The sequence below is a fragment of the Barbatula barbatula genome (genome assembly GCF_947034865.1).
Source record: "Barbatula barbatula genome assembly, chromosome: 11".
NCBI classification, from domain to species: domain Eukaryota; kingdom Metazoa; phylum Chordata; class Actinopteri; order Cypriniformes; family Nemacheilidae; genus Barbatula; species Barbatula barbatula.
The window spans coordinates 1,270,000-1,284,616 of NC_136774.1; positions in this window are offsets into that span (position 1 = coordinate 1,270,000).

Sequence of the window (14,617 nt, forward strand, 5' to 3'; positions counted from 1 at the left end):
GTTTACAGGAATATCAGCTCCGAATAGGGAGGTATCGGTGTTGGCAAGGGGTCTGCTTCGGGCGCCAGCTGCCTGAATTTCTGGAAAGCGAAACGAGAAAGGGCATCAGCAGAGAAAGGGCTGAGATCCAGATGAGGCGTCTGAGGAACGGCATTAAAGCGGGGGAGTGAGAGCGGCCTTTGTTAATGCAATGAACCGTGGCCTCGTTATCGCAATGTACCATAATACTGGAAGCCGACCACTCTTTCCCCCATAGGGATGCTGCGACGACCAGTGGATACAGCTCGAAAAGTGCAGAGGATGCTAAGGCCTGCGGAATCTCTAAGAGCTGGGGGGGCCAAGAGGATGCAAACCAACGACCCTGGTAAAAGCCTCCGAAACCTACAGAAGGGGCGGCGTCAGTGAAAAGGTGAATATCGACGGGGGAGGAGGACATGTCACTGTAGAAAAATGACAAGCCATTCCATTGCTTGAGAAATTGTATCCATAAGCTCAGCTCGTCAAGGCAGGGGCTGGATATGGATAACATGTCCTCTAAAGCGTGCGCGGTGGACGCGAGAGAGAGGAGGTGTGAAACGAACGGGCGACCTTGCGGGATTATTCTCATCGCGAAATACAGATGGCCGAGAACGGACAGGAGCTCGCGTTTGGAGCAGCGGGGATTAGCTAACAGCGAGGAAGCGATGACGATTGTTCTGTCGATTTTCTCTTTGGGCAGTGAAGCCTGGAACTTAAGACAGTCTAATTTTATTCCGAGAAATTCGATGGAAGTGCTCGGTCCTGAAGTTTTGTCTGGGGCAAGGGGGACGCCGAGTTTTTTAAAAACCTGTTGGACTTTTGCTAGATGCGCAGCTGGAAACGAGTCGGGAGACGAGATGATTAAAAAATCGTCTAGTAGGTGGATTAAGTAGGGGATTAAGTAGGGAATTGCATAATTGTTAGAGAGAATCCAGCAAATTGCCTCTGACAACATGTCGAAGATTTTGGGGCTGCTTCTGCAGCCGAAAGTAAGGCGGACAGAAAAGTAAAATTTATTGCGCCATTGAATGCCGAAAAGGTGCCAGAAGTCTGGGTGGATGGGCATGACTTTAAATGCGGATGTAATGTCGACTTTGGCTAGCCAAGCTCCACGACCTGCATGTTTTATTAAAGTAATGGCTTGGTCGATGTTGTGATAGTGCAGCGAAAATTCCTCAATTTGAATGAGGCTGTTGATGCTTGGAAAGGCCGAGCCGTGCGGTGACGAGAGATCGAAAATGAGGCGCTTTTTGCCAGAGAATTTACGCGTTGCTACGCCGATGGGGCTGATGCGAAATACGGAAAACGGGGGAGCTTCGAAAGGGCCGATAATGAATTTTGCGTCAATCTCCTTTTTAATAAGGAGATCGACTGACTCTGGTTCGGAAAGCGCGGACTGAAGGTTGGGGCAAATTAAGCTGCGTGATGGAAGACTGATAACGCCGGGGTCGAAGCCGTTCGAGAGACCGGTCAGAAGGTAGTCCGTGAACTGAATGTCGGGGTGCGAAGACAACTCGAAAGACAAACAAGAAACGTTCACGGGAGTCGAGAGGTAATTTTTTAGATTTTTATTTTGCATTTGGGACATCGGGCATACAATGCGAGCGTGCGCACCGCTGCAGAAAAGGCACACGTGCAGGAAGCGACAACGCTGCCTGGAACATCTTCCAGAATTGAAATTCCTGCATGCCTCCAGACTGCTGGGTTGCCCGTGAGCTTGGTTGGCTGGGCGGTTTGGCAGGCGCGGAACAGAGGAGGTGGATTTGGGAGGCGTAACTGGGCATGGGGGAAGAGAGGGAGTGACTAGGGGACAGTTGATTGTGGAATGCGCTACTGAGCGACATACCGCGCAGGAAATATTGCGAACGCCTAAGATAACCCTGTTATGCAGCTCAGTGTCCAGTGCGCCCCAGTAGGGGCACTGGTTCCACTGAGCCACCCGAATGGCACATTTGGCGGAAAAAAGTTTGTGGTAAGTGAAAAAATGCGCGCCCCCGTAGGAGAGAGCGAGCTCTGCCACGATGGCGAGGTAATCGCCCAGCTCGCGTCTCCTATGAGGGAACGCAGTGCAGATTACGTCAGTGTAACGGGAAAAAGCAACGGTAAATTCGGGGAAAGACAGTGTGCGGGTGTGGTTGGGTGACTGATTTTTAAATGTGAGCGATAGATCACGGTAAGTGATCTGCCGCTCGGTTGACGGGGGTGATAATGGTGAGAGGAGGAAATAAAGGTCTGTGTCCGCACCTGTCAAGATCTGCGCTCTTATGTTCCCCGAAACTGGAGGCGGTTCCAGGGCTGGTGCGTTGATTGGCACTGGCATAGCTGTCGCCGAGGCCAATGAGAAGCTCGATCGAGCCTGCGGAAGAGAGAGAAGGGGGGGAATGGCGGCCGCCTGAGCGGCTAGCGGAGTCATGCTCGCGCTAGCAGCGGCTACTAGGGTGGCTGGGAAATGGCTAGGAACCGGCGCCTGCATCGCTAGCTGAGGCAGCCTCGCGCTAGTGGTCGACGCAGGCGCCGTGGGCCAAGAGCCAGGGGCAGGAAATGGGCGGTAAAGCACCGGAGCTCCAGGTGCTGGTGAGCCAATGCTTCGAGGGCGGCTCGCTACTGCTGGCGGGGTGTTTGCAGGAGGCCGAAGCTGGCCAACGGCGAGAGGGACCGGTGGGTCCGTGGCGATACCTGCGCTCGCGGAAGCCCTGCTGTTCCGGCTTCCCCGCGGGCGGCCGCGACTAGCTGCGGAGGTGGATTGCCCGGGTCGGGAATACGGAGAACCGCGAGCCGTGCCCGGCTTGGTGGCGGAACCCCCCGTAGCGCCCTTCGGTGAGGCGGTGTCCGCCAGGGAAGAGGCGTAGAGGCCGTAAAGCTCCGCCTTGGTCATCCGCCTGTGGAAGTGGACGTCCGCGTTGGACAGAGCTAGGCGTAAGCCCAGGACGGTCCATTTCTGTATGGCGGGGATCGCGTTGTGAGCGGAGGTGTAGGAAGAAGCCGGGGAAGCAGGTGGACGTCTCTTTGAGGCAGGAGACGATGTGCCACCTCTCGGCTTAGCCTTCCGAGGTGTAGAACGGCGGAGCGGGCGGCCTCGTGATGAAGCCGGAGAATCGCTCGATATATCCGATCCTGAGCTGGATTGATGAGCGCTCGGCGGCGCTGAAAGATTGTCGTCGATGACGTGGGTCTCAGACATCGCGTTGATGCTTAATCTTAGGAGATCGAGCAGGTAAGATGGATTCTCTATTTATGAGCGAGCTCGCTATGGCTAATTGTGTATGTGCAGTGATTGCTGATTGTGGACCAGCCGGCTGATTATATGCTACGGCTCCTCCCGAACTTTGTTAATTAAACATCATGTGGAGGATGCTGATAGAAATTGTGATTTGGTTCAACATGAAGAAGAAAGCTTAGAAGAGGATTTTGATGGAATGTCTCAATATACTGATGATGGTATGAGAGATGATGATCAATGGTCAGAAGGGTCAGAGTTGTTAAAAGCAACGAAAGATGATTTGTACTCAGTGGATCAAATTAATGAGTTTCTTGATGAAACAAAGGGGAAAAGGATTGAAGTGGGTGATTTCTTCCCAGATCTGAATAAGTTTGTCGCATCTGTGTTATGGGCAAGAAAAACTTGTAATAATGATGAATTATCACAGAAGAAATGTTTCAGATTAAGGAAACATTTGACTGCGATTCGGAAGGAGAAAGGAACAAAAGAACAGCTAAAGAGGAGACATTTGTAACTCTATTTCATTTATTTTTATGGATAACATGTCTTTCTTTTTGTTTGTTTTTTTCCTCCTTAATATTTTCCCAGAGATGATGCGTGTGGGATCCCTTAATGTTAATGGGATGAGGGATAGGAAGAAGGCTGGCACTTTTATGGAATTTATTGGGTTAAAAAATGTAGATGTGATCTTCTTGCAAGAAACTCATAGTGATGAACAGAATGAGGTGGATTGGCGACTGTGGTGGAAGGATGAATGTGTTTTCTCTCATGGGACCAACTTGAGTGCAGGAGTTGCAGTTCTTTTTTCTCCAAGTAGGCCTATTAAAGTTAAAATTCTATTGAAAAAGGAAATTGAACCAGGTAGATTAGTGGCAGTGAGAGCTGAAATTGATGGGTCTTTTAGTAATTTCGTCAATATCTATGCCCCTAATAATGGGACGGAGAGAATAAATATTTTAAATAAATTAAAAATGTTTCTAAGACAACAACAGAATGATGACCTAATGGTTTTAGGAGGGGACTGGAACTGCACACTGGGTAATTTATGTGATAGGAATGGAGAGGAACCTCATTTTCAGTCATCTACATTTTTAGGTAATTTAATTAAAAGTTTTAACTTTACAGACATTTGGAGAGATTTAAATCCTTCAGTTAAGCAATATACTTGGTTAAAAGTAAATGGAGGAAGAATTTCAGCAGCACGTCTTGACAGATTCTATGTATCCAAAAATATGAAAAGTAAAGTTGTACGTACAGCTGTTGTCCCCACGTCTTTTACAGACCATAAGCTAATAACTGTTGACTGTATAATGACCTCTAAAAGATCCAGAAAAGCTTATTGGCATTTTAATGTAAAATTGCTGCAGGATATACATTTTTGTGAAACTTTTATGGGAAAACTGGAAAAGTTGAAGATATTTTACTTTGGTGGGAAATAGGAAAAGTCCACATAAGAGATTTTTGTCAACAATATACCTCACATTCAAGTTTATGTTTGAGGAGAACTTTGGAGTGGCTTGAAAAAGAAATCCTGTTAAATGAAAAGAATATGTTGAATGGAGATATTTCTGATCATTTACATTTACATTTATTCATTTGGCAGACGCTTTCATCCAAAGCCACTTACAAGTAGTTTTATACAGTGGCACATTACTGCAGAGCAATCAGGGGTAAGGTGCCTTGCTCAAGGGCCCTTCAGTCATGACCTGCTGGCACTGAGAGATTAGAACCGGCGACCTTCTAACCATTAGGCCACAGCTGACCCCATGAGTGAAACGAACGAAAAGAAATTTAGAGTGGAACGAAAAGAAATCTAAACTAAGTTTCATTTTCAATGAGAAGATTAAAGGTGCTCTTGTAAGAAGTAAGTTTTTATCAATGAAAGATATGGATGGACCCACCTAATTTTTTTTCAATTTGGAGCACAAAAGCGTACAAGGACAACTTATGCATAGTTTCAAAAACAGTGATGGACATGAAACGAGTGATCCTGCAGAAATGCGCAGATTAGCGGTGGATTTTTATTCTGATTTATATTCTGATGAGAACACTGATATTCAGAGCCAAGATGAACTTTTGCAGAATCTACCCTGTTTAAATGAGGAAGATGGAATTACTTTTGAGGAACTAAGTACTGCAGTTATGGGTCTTTCTCCAGGCAGAACTCCAGGAATAGATGGGCTTCCAAATGAATTCTACAAACATTTCTGGTCTACAATTGGAAATGAAGTGCTACAAGAGTGCATTAAGACTGGTTCTCTGATAAAGAGTTGCCAGCGGGCAGTTTTAACACTACTGCCAAAGAAAGGAGACCTTACCTCATTAAAGAACTGGAGACCCGTGGCACTTCTGTGTTCTAAATATAAACTGATTTCAAAGTGTCTGGCTAACAGATTGAACAAAAAACTGGACAAATAATACACAAGGACCAATCCTATTGTAGATGTATTCTTGATAATCTGCATTTAATACGCGGCATTGTTGATTATGCTATGAGTAATAGTGTTAATATCGGGCTGTTATCACTTGATCAAGAAAAAAGCCTTTCATCGAGCCTTTCATCAAGCCTTTCATCGAGTTGATCACCAGTATCTTTTTAAAGTTTTAAAGACTTTTGGTTTTGGGGAGAAATTTGTTTCTATGATAAAATTGCTGTATAACAATCCTACATGTATGATTAAGATGGCAGGTGGTCTCAGTATACCTGTTAAGGTTCAGAGGGGAATAAGACAAGGGTGCCCTCTCTCAGGTCAGCTTTACAGTTTGGTCATTGAACCTCTCCTGTGTAAATAAAGAGAAAACTTAATGGGCTTAAATGTTAATAGTATTTTTCCTAATGATTGTGTGAAAATCTCAGCATATGCTGATGATGTAACTGTTGTTTTAAGAAATGATACTGATGTTCAAAAACTAAGAAATATTTTAGAGAGTTATCGGAAAGCATCATCTGCTAAAGTCAACTGGGAAAAAAGTGAGTCTCTATGGTGTGGTGTTGATCACAATAGTCCATTACTTCCAGCTTTCTTACAATGGGGTTTAAATATCTGGGGGTTTTCTTAGGTAGAGAGGAATATAAGAGAAAAAATTGGGAGGGCCTGATGGAAAAGGTGTGTGCTCGGTTGTCTCGATGGAAAAGCCTGCTACCTCTGCTTTTCTATAGGGGAAGAGTATTGGTCTGCAATAACCTTGTAGCCTCGTCTTTATGGCACAAGATGAGTATCCTGGAACCTCCTAATGAACTGGTGAAAAGTCTGCAGAAATTCTTGATAGACTTCTTTTGGTCTGGGCAACACTGGCTTAAAGCATCTGTTCTGTTTTTACCAAGACAAGAAGGTGGTCAAGGACTAGTGGACATCAAAAGCAGAATAATGACTTTCAGGCTTCAGACTGTAAAAAGGCTGCTTTATGAAGAAGATGTGAGCTGGTCTAGTGTGGCGTGTGCCCTCTTAAGAAAAGCAGGTGGAATGGGACTAGATCGTCATCTTTTTCTGATGGACATCCAAAATGTTGATCTTTATGGACTTACTGCTTTTTATCAGTCGATGTTTGGTGCATGGAAAACTCTAAATGTGACAAGGAATCTCAGGGATGTGCGAGATCTCTGGCAAAGAGAGGAACCGTTACTGCATAATCCTCTTGTGGATTCAGAAATTTTAAAGTCACCATCTCTGAGAGAAGCTTTAAAAAATTCAGAAATTACAACCCTGGGACGTTTGATAACAAACGAAGGATGGATGACTGCTGAAATGCTTTCTACAAAGATTGGTGTTAGGTCAGTTCGCCTGACAGAGAGACTACTAAAAGACATTTTTGAAAGCATGCCCTTTAATGTAAAAAATGCTTTGGAGATTGCCGGGGAGGATAAAGTTGTCCCATTCCCTGAGCTGGAAGTTGCACCTGCTGTAGGCCATTTCCAAGAGGAAGAGGGGGCATTGCTCAATTTCAATACTCCAGAGCTAAGACTTTTTAGTGAAACAGGGAAAAGGGCACTTTATGTAACATGTGTCAAAGTCTCACATATTCGGTCCTTGGAAGGACTTAAAGAATCCAAATGGCAGGAGAATTTTGGATCAGACAGTTACCCTAAAGGTAGTTGGAGGACCTTGTACAAACCTCCTATTGAGAAAAGGTCAGGTGACCTCCAGTGGAGAATTGTGCATGGTATAATAGTCACAAACAGATACAGAGCACACATTGATCCACAGGGGGAGGGGTGTCCTTTTTGTGGTTTATCAGAAACTGTTTTTCATTTATTTTTTTACTGTGAAAGACTTGTTAATATTTTAGCTCAAGTGGAAGAATGGTGCACAAGTTTAGGAGAATTTTTCTCACCAATGCTTTTTATCTATGGTATTAAGTATAGTAAAAAAGAAGTCCATGTATTGCTTAATTTCTTATTCGGCCAAGGAAAAATGGCAATATGGATCTCACGTAAAGGTAAACTTAATGGTGTGGGGTCAACTGATATAATGTCAATTTAAAAGAATTTGGTTAAATCAAGATTAATGTTGGAATATGAATACTACAACATGGTTAAAGACTTAGAAACTTTTAATTATTGTTGGGGAGTGAATCAAGTTTTGTGTGAAGCTGATGTTGATGGTACTTTGCACATGTATTTATAGTTGGAGATCTCTCTACATTTTAATTTAGTAATTTTTTTTCAAATGAAATAGTTTTTTTTATGTAAGTAGATTATAAAAAAAGCTTTTTCATATAGAAAATTGTTAAATAAATAGTATTTAAAAGTAAAAAAAAATAAAAAAAGTCTCTCTCTGTGTCTCTCTCTCTCTCTGTGTCTCTCTCTCTGTCTGTGTCTCTCTCTCTGTGTGTCTCTCTCTCTCTCTCTGTGTGTGTCTCTCTCTCTCTCTGTGTGTGTCTCTCTCTCTCTGTGTGTCTCTCTCTCTCTCTCTCTGTGTCTCTCTCTCTCTCTGTGTCTCGCTCTCTCTCTGTGTCTCTCTCTCTGTGTCTCTCTCTCTGTGTCTCTCTCTCTCTCTCTGTCTCTCTCTCTCTCTCTCTCTCTCTCTCTCTCTGTCTGTGTCTCTCTCTCTGTGTGTCTCTCTCTCTCTCTCTGTGTGTGTCTCTCTCTCTCTCTGTGTGTGTCTCTCTCTCTCTCTGTGTGTGTCTCTCTCTCTCTGTGTGTCTCTCTCTCTCTCTCTCTGTGTCTCTCTCTCTCTCTGTGTCTCGCTCTCTCTCTGTGTCTCTCTCTCTCTCTGTGTCTCTCTCTCTGTGTCTCTCTCTCTGCGTCTCTCTCTCTCTCTCTGTCTCTCTCTCTCTCTCTCTCTCTCTCTCTGTCTCTCTCTCTCTCTCTCTCTCTGTCTCTCTCTCACTTCCGGTGCGACTGAGTGTGTGAGTGCAGGTGTGAGTCTGAGTGCTGAGTGCTGAATGCTGTAAGTCCTTCTTTTCTTTCTAGTGAGGTTTATAGTGTTAAGAGGGGAACCCCTTTTTTTTTTTGGTGTCGGGCGTTTTGCGGGCCGAGTGGGCTTTCCACGGGTGGAAATATGCCGGCCCCACGCCAACAGGTTTTGAACTCGCTCACGCGGCGTCATGCAGTGAAAATAGCGGCTGCGGTGAGTGTAGAAGAGTGCTGCCTTGCTATAGGGAATGTTGTGGGACACGAGAGTGTGTTATCCGCGTCTAGAATGAACGGCGCGGTGGTGGTTTTTCTTGATTCTATTGACAAAGCGAACCAGCTAGTGGTACAGGGGGTGGTGGTTGGTAATGAACTTGTACATGTTCTGCCGCTTGCGTTACCGGCAAAGCGAGTAACTTTGTCTAACGTCCCTCCGTTCGTGAGCGATGACATTTTAATTGAAGCACTGTCTCGATACGGAAAAATTGTTTCCCCAATTCATAAAATTTCGGTTAGCACTGAGTTGCCTCTGCTAAAACATATCGTCTCCTTTAGGCGCTTTGTTTACATGGTCATACATGGTGAGGCTGAACTTGAGGTATCGTTTAATTTTCGCATAGATGGTCATGATTACATGGTGTTTGTTGCTACTGCGAAAGTTAAGTGTTTTCGATGTGGCCAGGCGGGGCATTTGGTGCGCAATTGTCCTAAGAAAGTTGCCACAAAGGAACCCGAAGGAACTAACGTTAGCTCAGCAGACACGGACGTGGCTGCTGCCACCGGTCTTAATGAAGTGAGCATGATGTTGCCGGGCGTAGGTGCTGTTGCGATCGAGGCTGATACAGGCTTCCTCGCTGAGGATGCGCCTGGGACGTCGTCGTCTTTACCTTCAAAGACCGATGAGATGGTTTTAGTTAATGTAGAGCAGCAGGGGAAAAACGGAAGTAAGTCTCCTGTTGCTGAAAACATCTCAGTATCTGTGGATATGGTCGATGTGACGGTTGTTGAAACAGAAGGGACGGTTTTTAAAATACCTTTGAAAAGGAAAAATAAGGAAAAGGCTAGCGAGGCTAAAATGAGTAAGAAAAGTATTGAGAAAGATGTGGAATCTCAAGATACAGGCAGTGATGGTGAGTCTTCTGACTCGAGTGTATCTCTTTCTCAGAGCGAGTTCACTGGACGTAGTTATGAGCTTGATGATATCAAGTTATTCCTCAGAGCAACAAAAAATAAGAGAGGTGTGTGCGTACAAGAGTTTTTTCCTGACCTAAAACAGTTTGTTGAAAAAACTAAAAAATGTATGACAGGTAGTTGCTTTACAAACAAGGAGGTGTATCGTCTAAAGAAAATTGTGATGAATATAAAAAATGTTAATGATGATGGTAAATTTGGGGGAGATGAAGACTAGTACTCTTTGCTTTTATGGTTTGTCTGTGTTTTTCTCTCTATGTTTACAAATGATTGAAGTTCACCTAGCCACCTTAAATGTTAATGGTGCTAGAGATGTAAAAAAACGAATGATGGTGTATGAAATGATTAAACAAAAGAATATTGATGTTGTTTTTTTACAAGAGACTCACAGTGACTGTACAAATTCTGCTGAATGGGGGAGGGAATTTGATGGCCTTTCTGTGTTGAGTCACAACACCTCAGTAAGTGGAGGAGTAGCTATCCTTTTTAGTAAGAATTTTAATCCCATTTCATATGATATAGATGAAATTGTGAAAGGAAGACTTTTAAAGGTTAGAGCGTGTTTTGAAAAACAGGTGTTTATTTTTCTTTGTGTTTATGCTCCTACTGCACCATTGGAAAGAATGTTGTTTTTAGATGCTTTGGGTATGTCCCTGCAAAACTGCTGTTCTGAAGAATTTATTTTTCTTGGTGGTGATTTTAACTGTACTGAACTCGACTTAGATAGGAATCACATGGAGCCGCACATGGCTTCACGTAAACGTCTTACTCGCACTATTACAAAATATGAATTATGTGATGTCTGGAGATTTTTAAATAAAAACGAAAGGCAATATACTTGGGCACATTCACACGGTAATGCTATGTCACTAGCTAGGTTGGACAGATTTTACTGTTTTAAGTATCATTTGAGCATTTATAGTAAGTGTTACATAACGCCAGTAGGGTTTACAGACCACAGTATGGTGCATTGCACATTTATAGTAAGTGCAGTTAAATCGAAGAGTGCATATTGGCACTTTAATAGTAATCTATTAAATGATGAGTTTTTTTAAAGAGTCCTTTAAATTTTTTTGGGAGGCTCATAGAAAATCAAAGTCTTCGTTTCTCTCAATACAACAATGGTGGGATGTAGGCAAGGTTCGAATAAAGCAGTTCACTCAACAGTACACTCTCAATGTCACAAAAGAGTTGACTCGTTCATTAGCTTCCTTGGAAAAAGAGATAATTGAACTTCAACTTTTAGCTCACTCTTCGGGCGATTTTGGTGTATTGGCAGCCTGTTCAAGGAAGAAGGCCCAGATGACGGACCTACTTGGGTACAAAACACAGGGTGCGTTGGTCCGTTCACGTTTTCAAAGAATAGATCAGATGGATGCACCGTCCAAATATTTTTTTAGTCTGGAAAAAAAGAATGGCCAGTGCCGTCAAATTCATGCGTTGCGCTCTGAGGATGGAGTGGTTCTGTTAGATCCTACTGCCATTCGGCAAAGAGCAGTTCTTTTTTATCAAGACTTGTATAGGAGTGAGCTTAAACCTGGGTGGTGCGTAGAGAATGGGTTTCTTGAAGATCTACCACAGGTGTCAGAGGAGGCGAATGGGGCCCTAGCAGGTGGTCTGACCCTGGGTGAGCTCTATAAAGCCCTGCAAAGTATGGAGTCTGGGAGAGCTCCTGGGATAGATGGCCTCCCGGTTGACTTTTATAAGACTTTCTGGTCGGAGGTGGGGGAAGACTTGCTCGAGGTGCTCAGTGACAGTTTGTTGAAGGGCAGATTGCCGCTGAGCAGCCGAAGAGCAGTGATCACCCTACTCCCCAAAAAAGGAGACCTCACTGACATAAAAAATTGGCGCCCCGTCTCACTTCTATGCAATGATTACAAATTATTGTCCAAAGTTTTGGCAAACAGATTGTCAGGTGTGATAGGAACGGTCATCCATCCGGACCAAAGCTACTGTGTCCCGGGTAGGTCAATATTCGACAACATTTCCCTCATTCGTGACATTTTCAATGTTTCCAAGTTGTTGAATTTAAACTGTGGCCTAGTTTTCCTGGATCAGGAAAAGGCTTTTGATAGAGTCGAGCACTCCTATCTATGGGACACCTTACTGGCTTTTGGTTTTTGTAAAAGATTTGTGGATATGTTGAGAGTACTCTATTGCGATGCTGAGAGTGTTCTGAAAATAAATGGTGGCTTATGTGCCCCATTCCAGGTCCTTAGGGGGATAAGACAGGGGTGTTCTTTGTCTGGGATGTTATATACGTTAGCCATTGAGCCATTGCTTCAACAAATAAGAGGTAAGCTGGGTGGCTTGTCCTTACCAGGGTGTGAATTTAAGGTTTATTTGTCAGCTTATGCAGATGATATTGTGGTGATACTAAAGCAACAATGTGATGCACAGGTTTTATTTAAGCTCCTTGAAGATTTTAATAAAATGTCTTCTGCCAGGGTTAACTGGAAGAAAAGTGAAGCTATACTCTTAGGACAGTGGTCTGAGGGGACACCCCACCTTCCCGCAGGGTTGTTATGGAGAAGGGGGGGTATTAAGTACCTAGGGGTCTTCCTAGGGGATGATAGTGTGTTACAGAAGAACTGGGAAGGGGTTCTGGAAAATTTTCAAAGTCGCCTAGACAAATGGCGGTGGTTATTGCCAGAGATGTCATACAGGGGGCGGTCCCTCATTGTGAATAACCTATTAGCCTCTTCACTGTGGCATAAGCTGGCATGTGTGGACCCTCCACCGGTTTTTCTAGCAGAAGCTCAATCTCTTTTGGTTACGTTTTTTTGGGACAAGTTACATTGGATTTCAAGAAGTGTCTTGTTTCTCCCCAAGGAAGAGGGTGGACAAGGGCTAGTTCACCTACAGAGCAGGTGTGCTGCTTTTCGGTTGCTTTTTGTAAAGAGGTTTTTGGATGGACCCACAGCGTTAGGGTGGCGTGCGGTTTGCTGCACCATTTTGCGCACTATCGGTGGTTTTGGCTTGGATAAATCCTTATTTTTGATGCAGCCAACCTCAATGGACTTATCGGGACTGCCTGCGTTTTACCTGAATCTTTTTAAAGTGTGGAGCCTCTTCCGGGTTAACAGGACTGAGAACTCTATTTCGCTTCACTGGCTACTACAAGAACCTCTAATTGCTGGGTCTCGTCTGGATGTCACCACTCAAAACAATCTCTCTGGTTACAGGTTGATACTCCACAAACATGGGGTGTTAAACTTGGGACAATTGTTGGCATTAACTGGACTAAGTTTTGAGAATGTTGAAGCAGCTTCCAAACATTTGGGAATAAGATCTGTTCGGTTATTTTCCCGTTTTTTGACAAATGTGAGACTCTTGTTAACCGTTGAAGAAGCAAGGTTATTAGAACAGTTCTCTACGGGCGTTAGTACCCCTGAGTGCAATGATTTTTTTCCAAGGTTAGGTATTCAAGTTGAGTTCAACGATTGTACAAGTTTTTTTGTAAAACAATATGAGTGTCTTTCTTTAGATTTTCTGTCATGTGAAAGTAAAAAACTGTATAGAGTTTGTGTTTTGGCTCTTAATAAGAACATTCTGGAGAAGAAAATTGACACACCTTGGCGCTCCTTTTTTAAGTTGGGTAACGATGTTAGACCTGAGTGGAGGTCCATTTACAAACCACCGCTGTCAAAAAGGACAGGTGATTTGCAATGGAGAATTCTCCACGGCATTATTGCTGTGAATTCCTTTGTGTCTGTATTGAACCCAGAAGTTAATTCTGGTTGTCCTTTCTGTACGCAAAGAGAAACTATCTTTCATGCATTTATGCACTGTTCCAGATTAGAACCTTTGTTTCAGAAGTTAAGTGAGTTGTTTTTGGCTTTTAATGAATTGTTTTGCATTGAGACTTTTATTTTGGGTTTTAAGTACTCAAAGGGAAAACGTTTTTTGTGTCAGCTGGTCAATTTTGTTATTGGGCAAGCGAAAATGGCTATCTATGTCAGTAGACAGAACAAAATACGGCAAGAGGCAGAGTTCGACGTTAAGGTGTGTTTTTTAAGATTGATAAAGTCTAGGGTTTTGATCGATTTTCTTTTCTATAAAAAAATGAAAAATCTTAACACTTTTGTACTAATATGGTGCAGTAATGGAGCTCTGTGTGAGGTTCTTGGAGAAAATTTGGTTTTTACCTTGTGAGATAATGTAAGAAATAATGTAGTAAATGTGTTTTATTGTTTTTGTTTCTGTATTAAAGTATGTTTTAAAATTCAAATTCTCTCTGTCTCTCTCTCTCTGTCTCTGTCTCTCTCTCTCTCTCTCTCTCTCTCTCTGTCTCTGTCTCTCTCTCTCTGTCTCTCTGTCTCTGTCTCTCTCTCTCTGTCTCTGTCTCTCTCTGTCTTTGTCTCTGTCTCTCTCTGTCTCTCTCTCTCTGTCTCTCTGTCTCTGTCTCTCTCTCTCTCTCTCTCTGTCTCTCTCTCTCTGTCTCTCTGTCTCTGTCTCTCTCTCTCTGTCTCTGTCTCTCTCTGTCTTTGTCTCTGTCTCTCTCTGTCTCTCTCTCTCTGTCTCTCTGTCTCTGTCTCTCTCTCTCTGTCTCTGTCTCTCTCTCTCTGTCTCTGTCTCTCTCTCTCTCTCTCTCTCTCTGTCTCTGTCTCTGTCTCTGTCTCTGTCTCTGTCTCTCTCTGTCTCTCTGTCTCTGTCTCTCTCTCTCTCTCTCTGTCTCTCTGTCTCTCTCTGTCTCTCTGTCTCTCTCTCTCTCTGTCTCTCTGTCTCTGTCTCTCTCTGTCTCTCTCTCTCTGTCTCTCTGTCTCTGTCTCTCTCTCTCTGTCTCTGTCTCTCGCTCTCTCTTAAAGGATTCTTTGTGCTTCTAATGAGTCCCA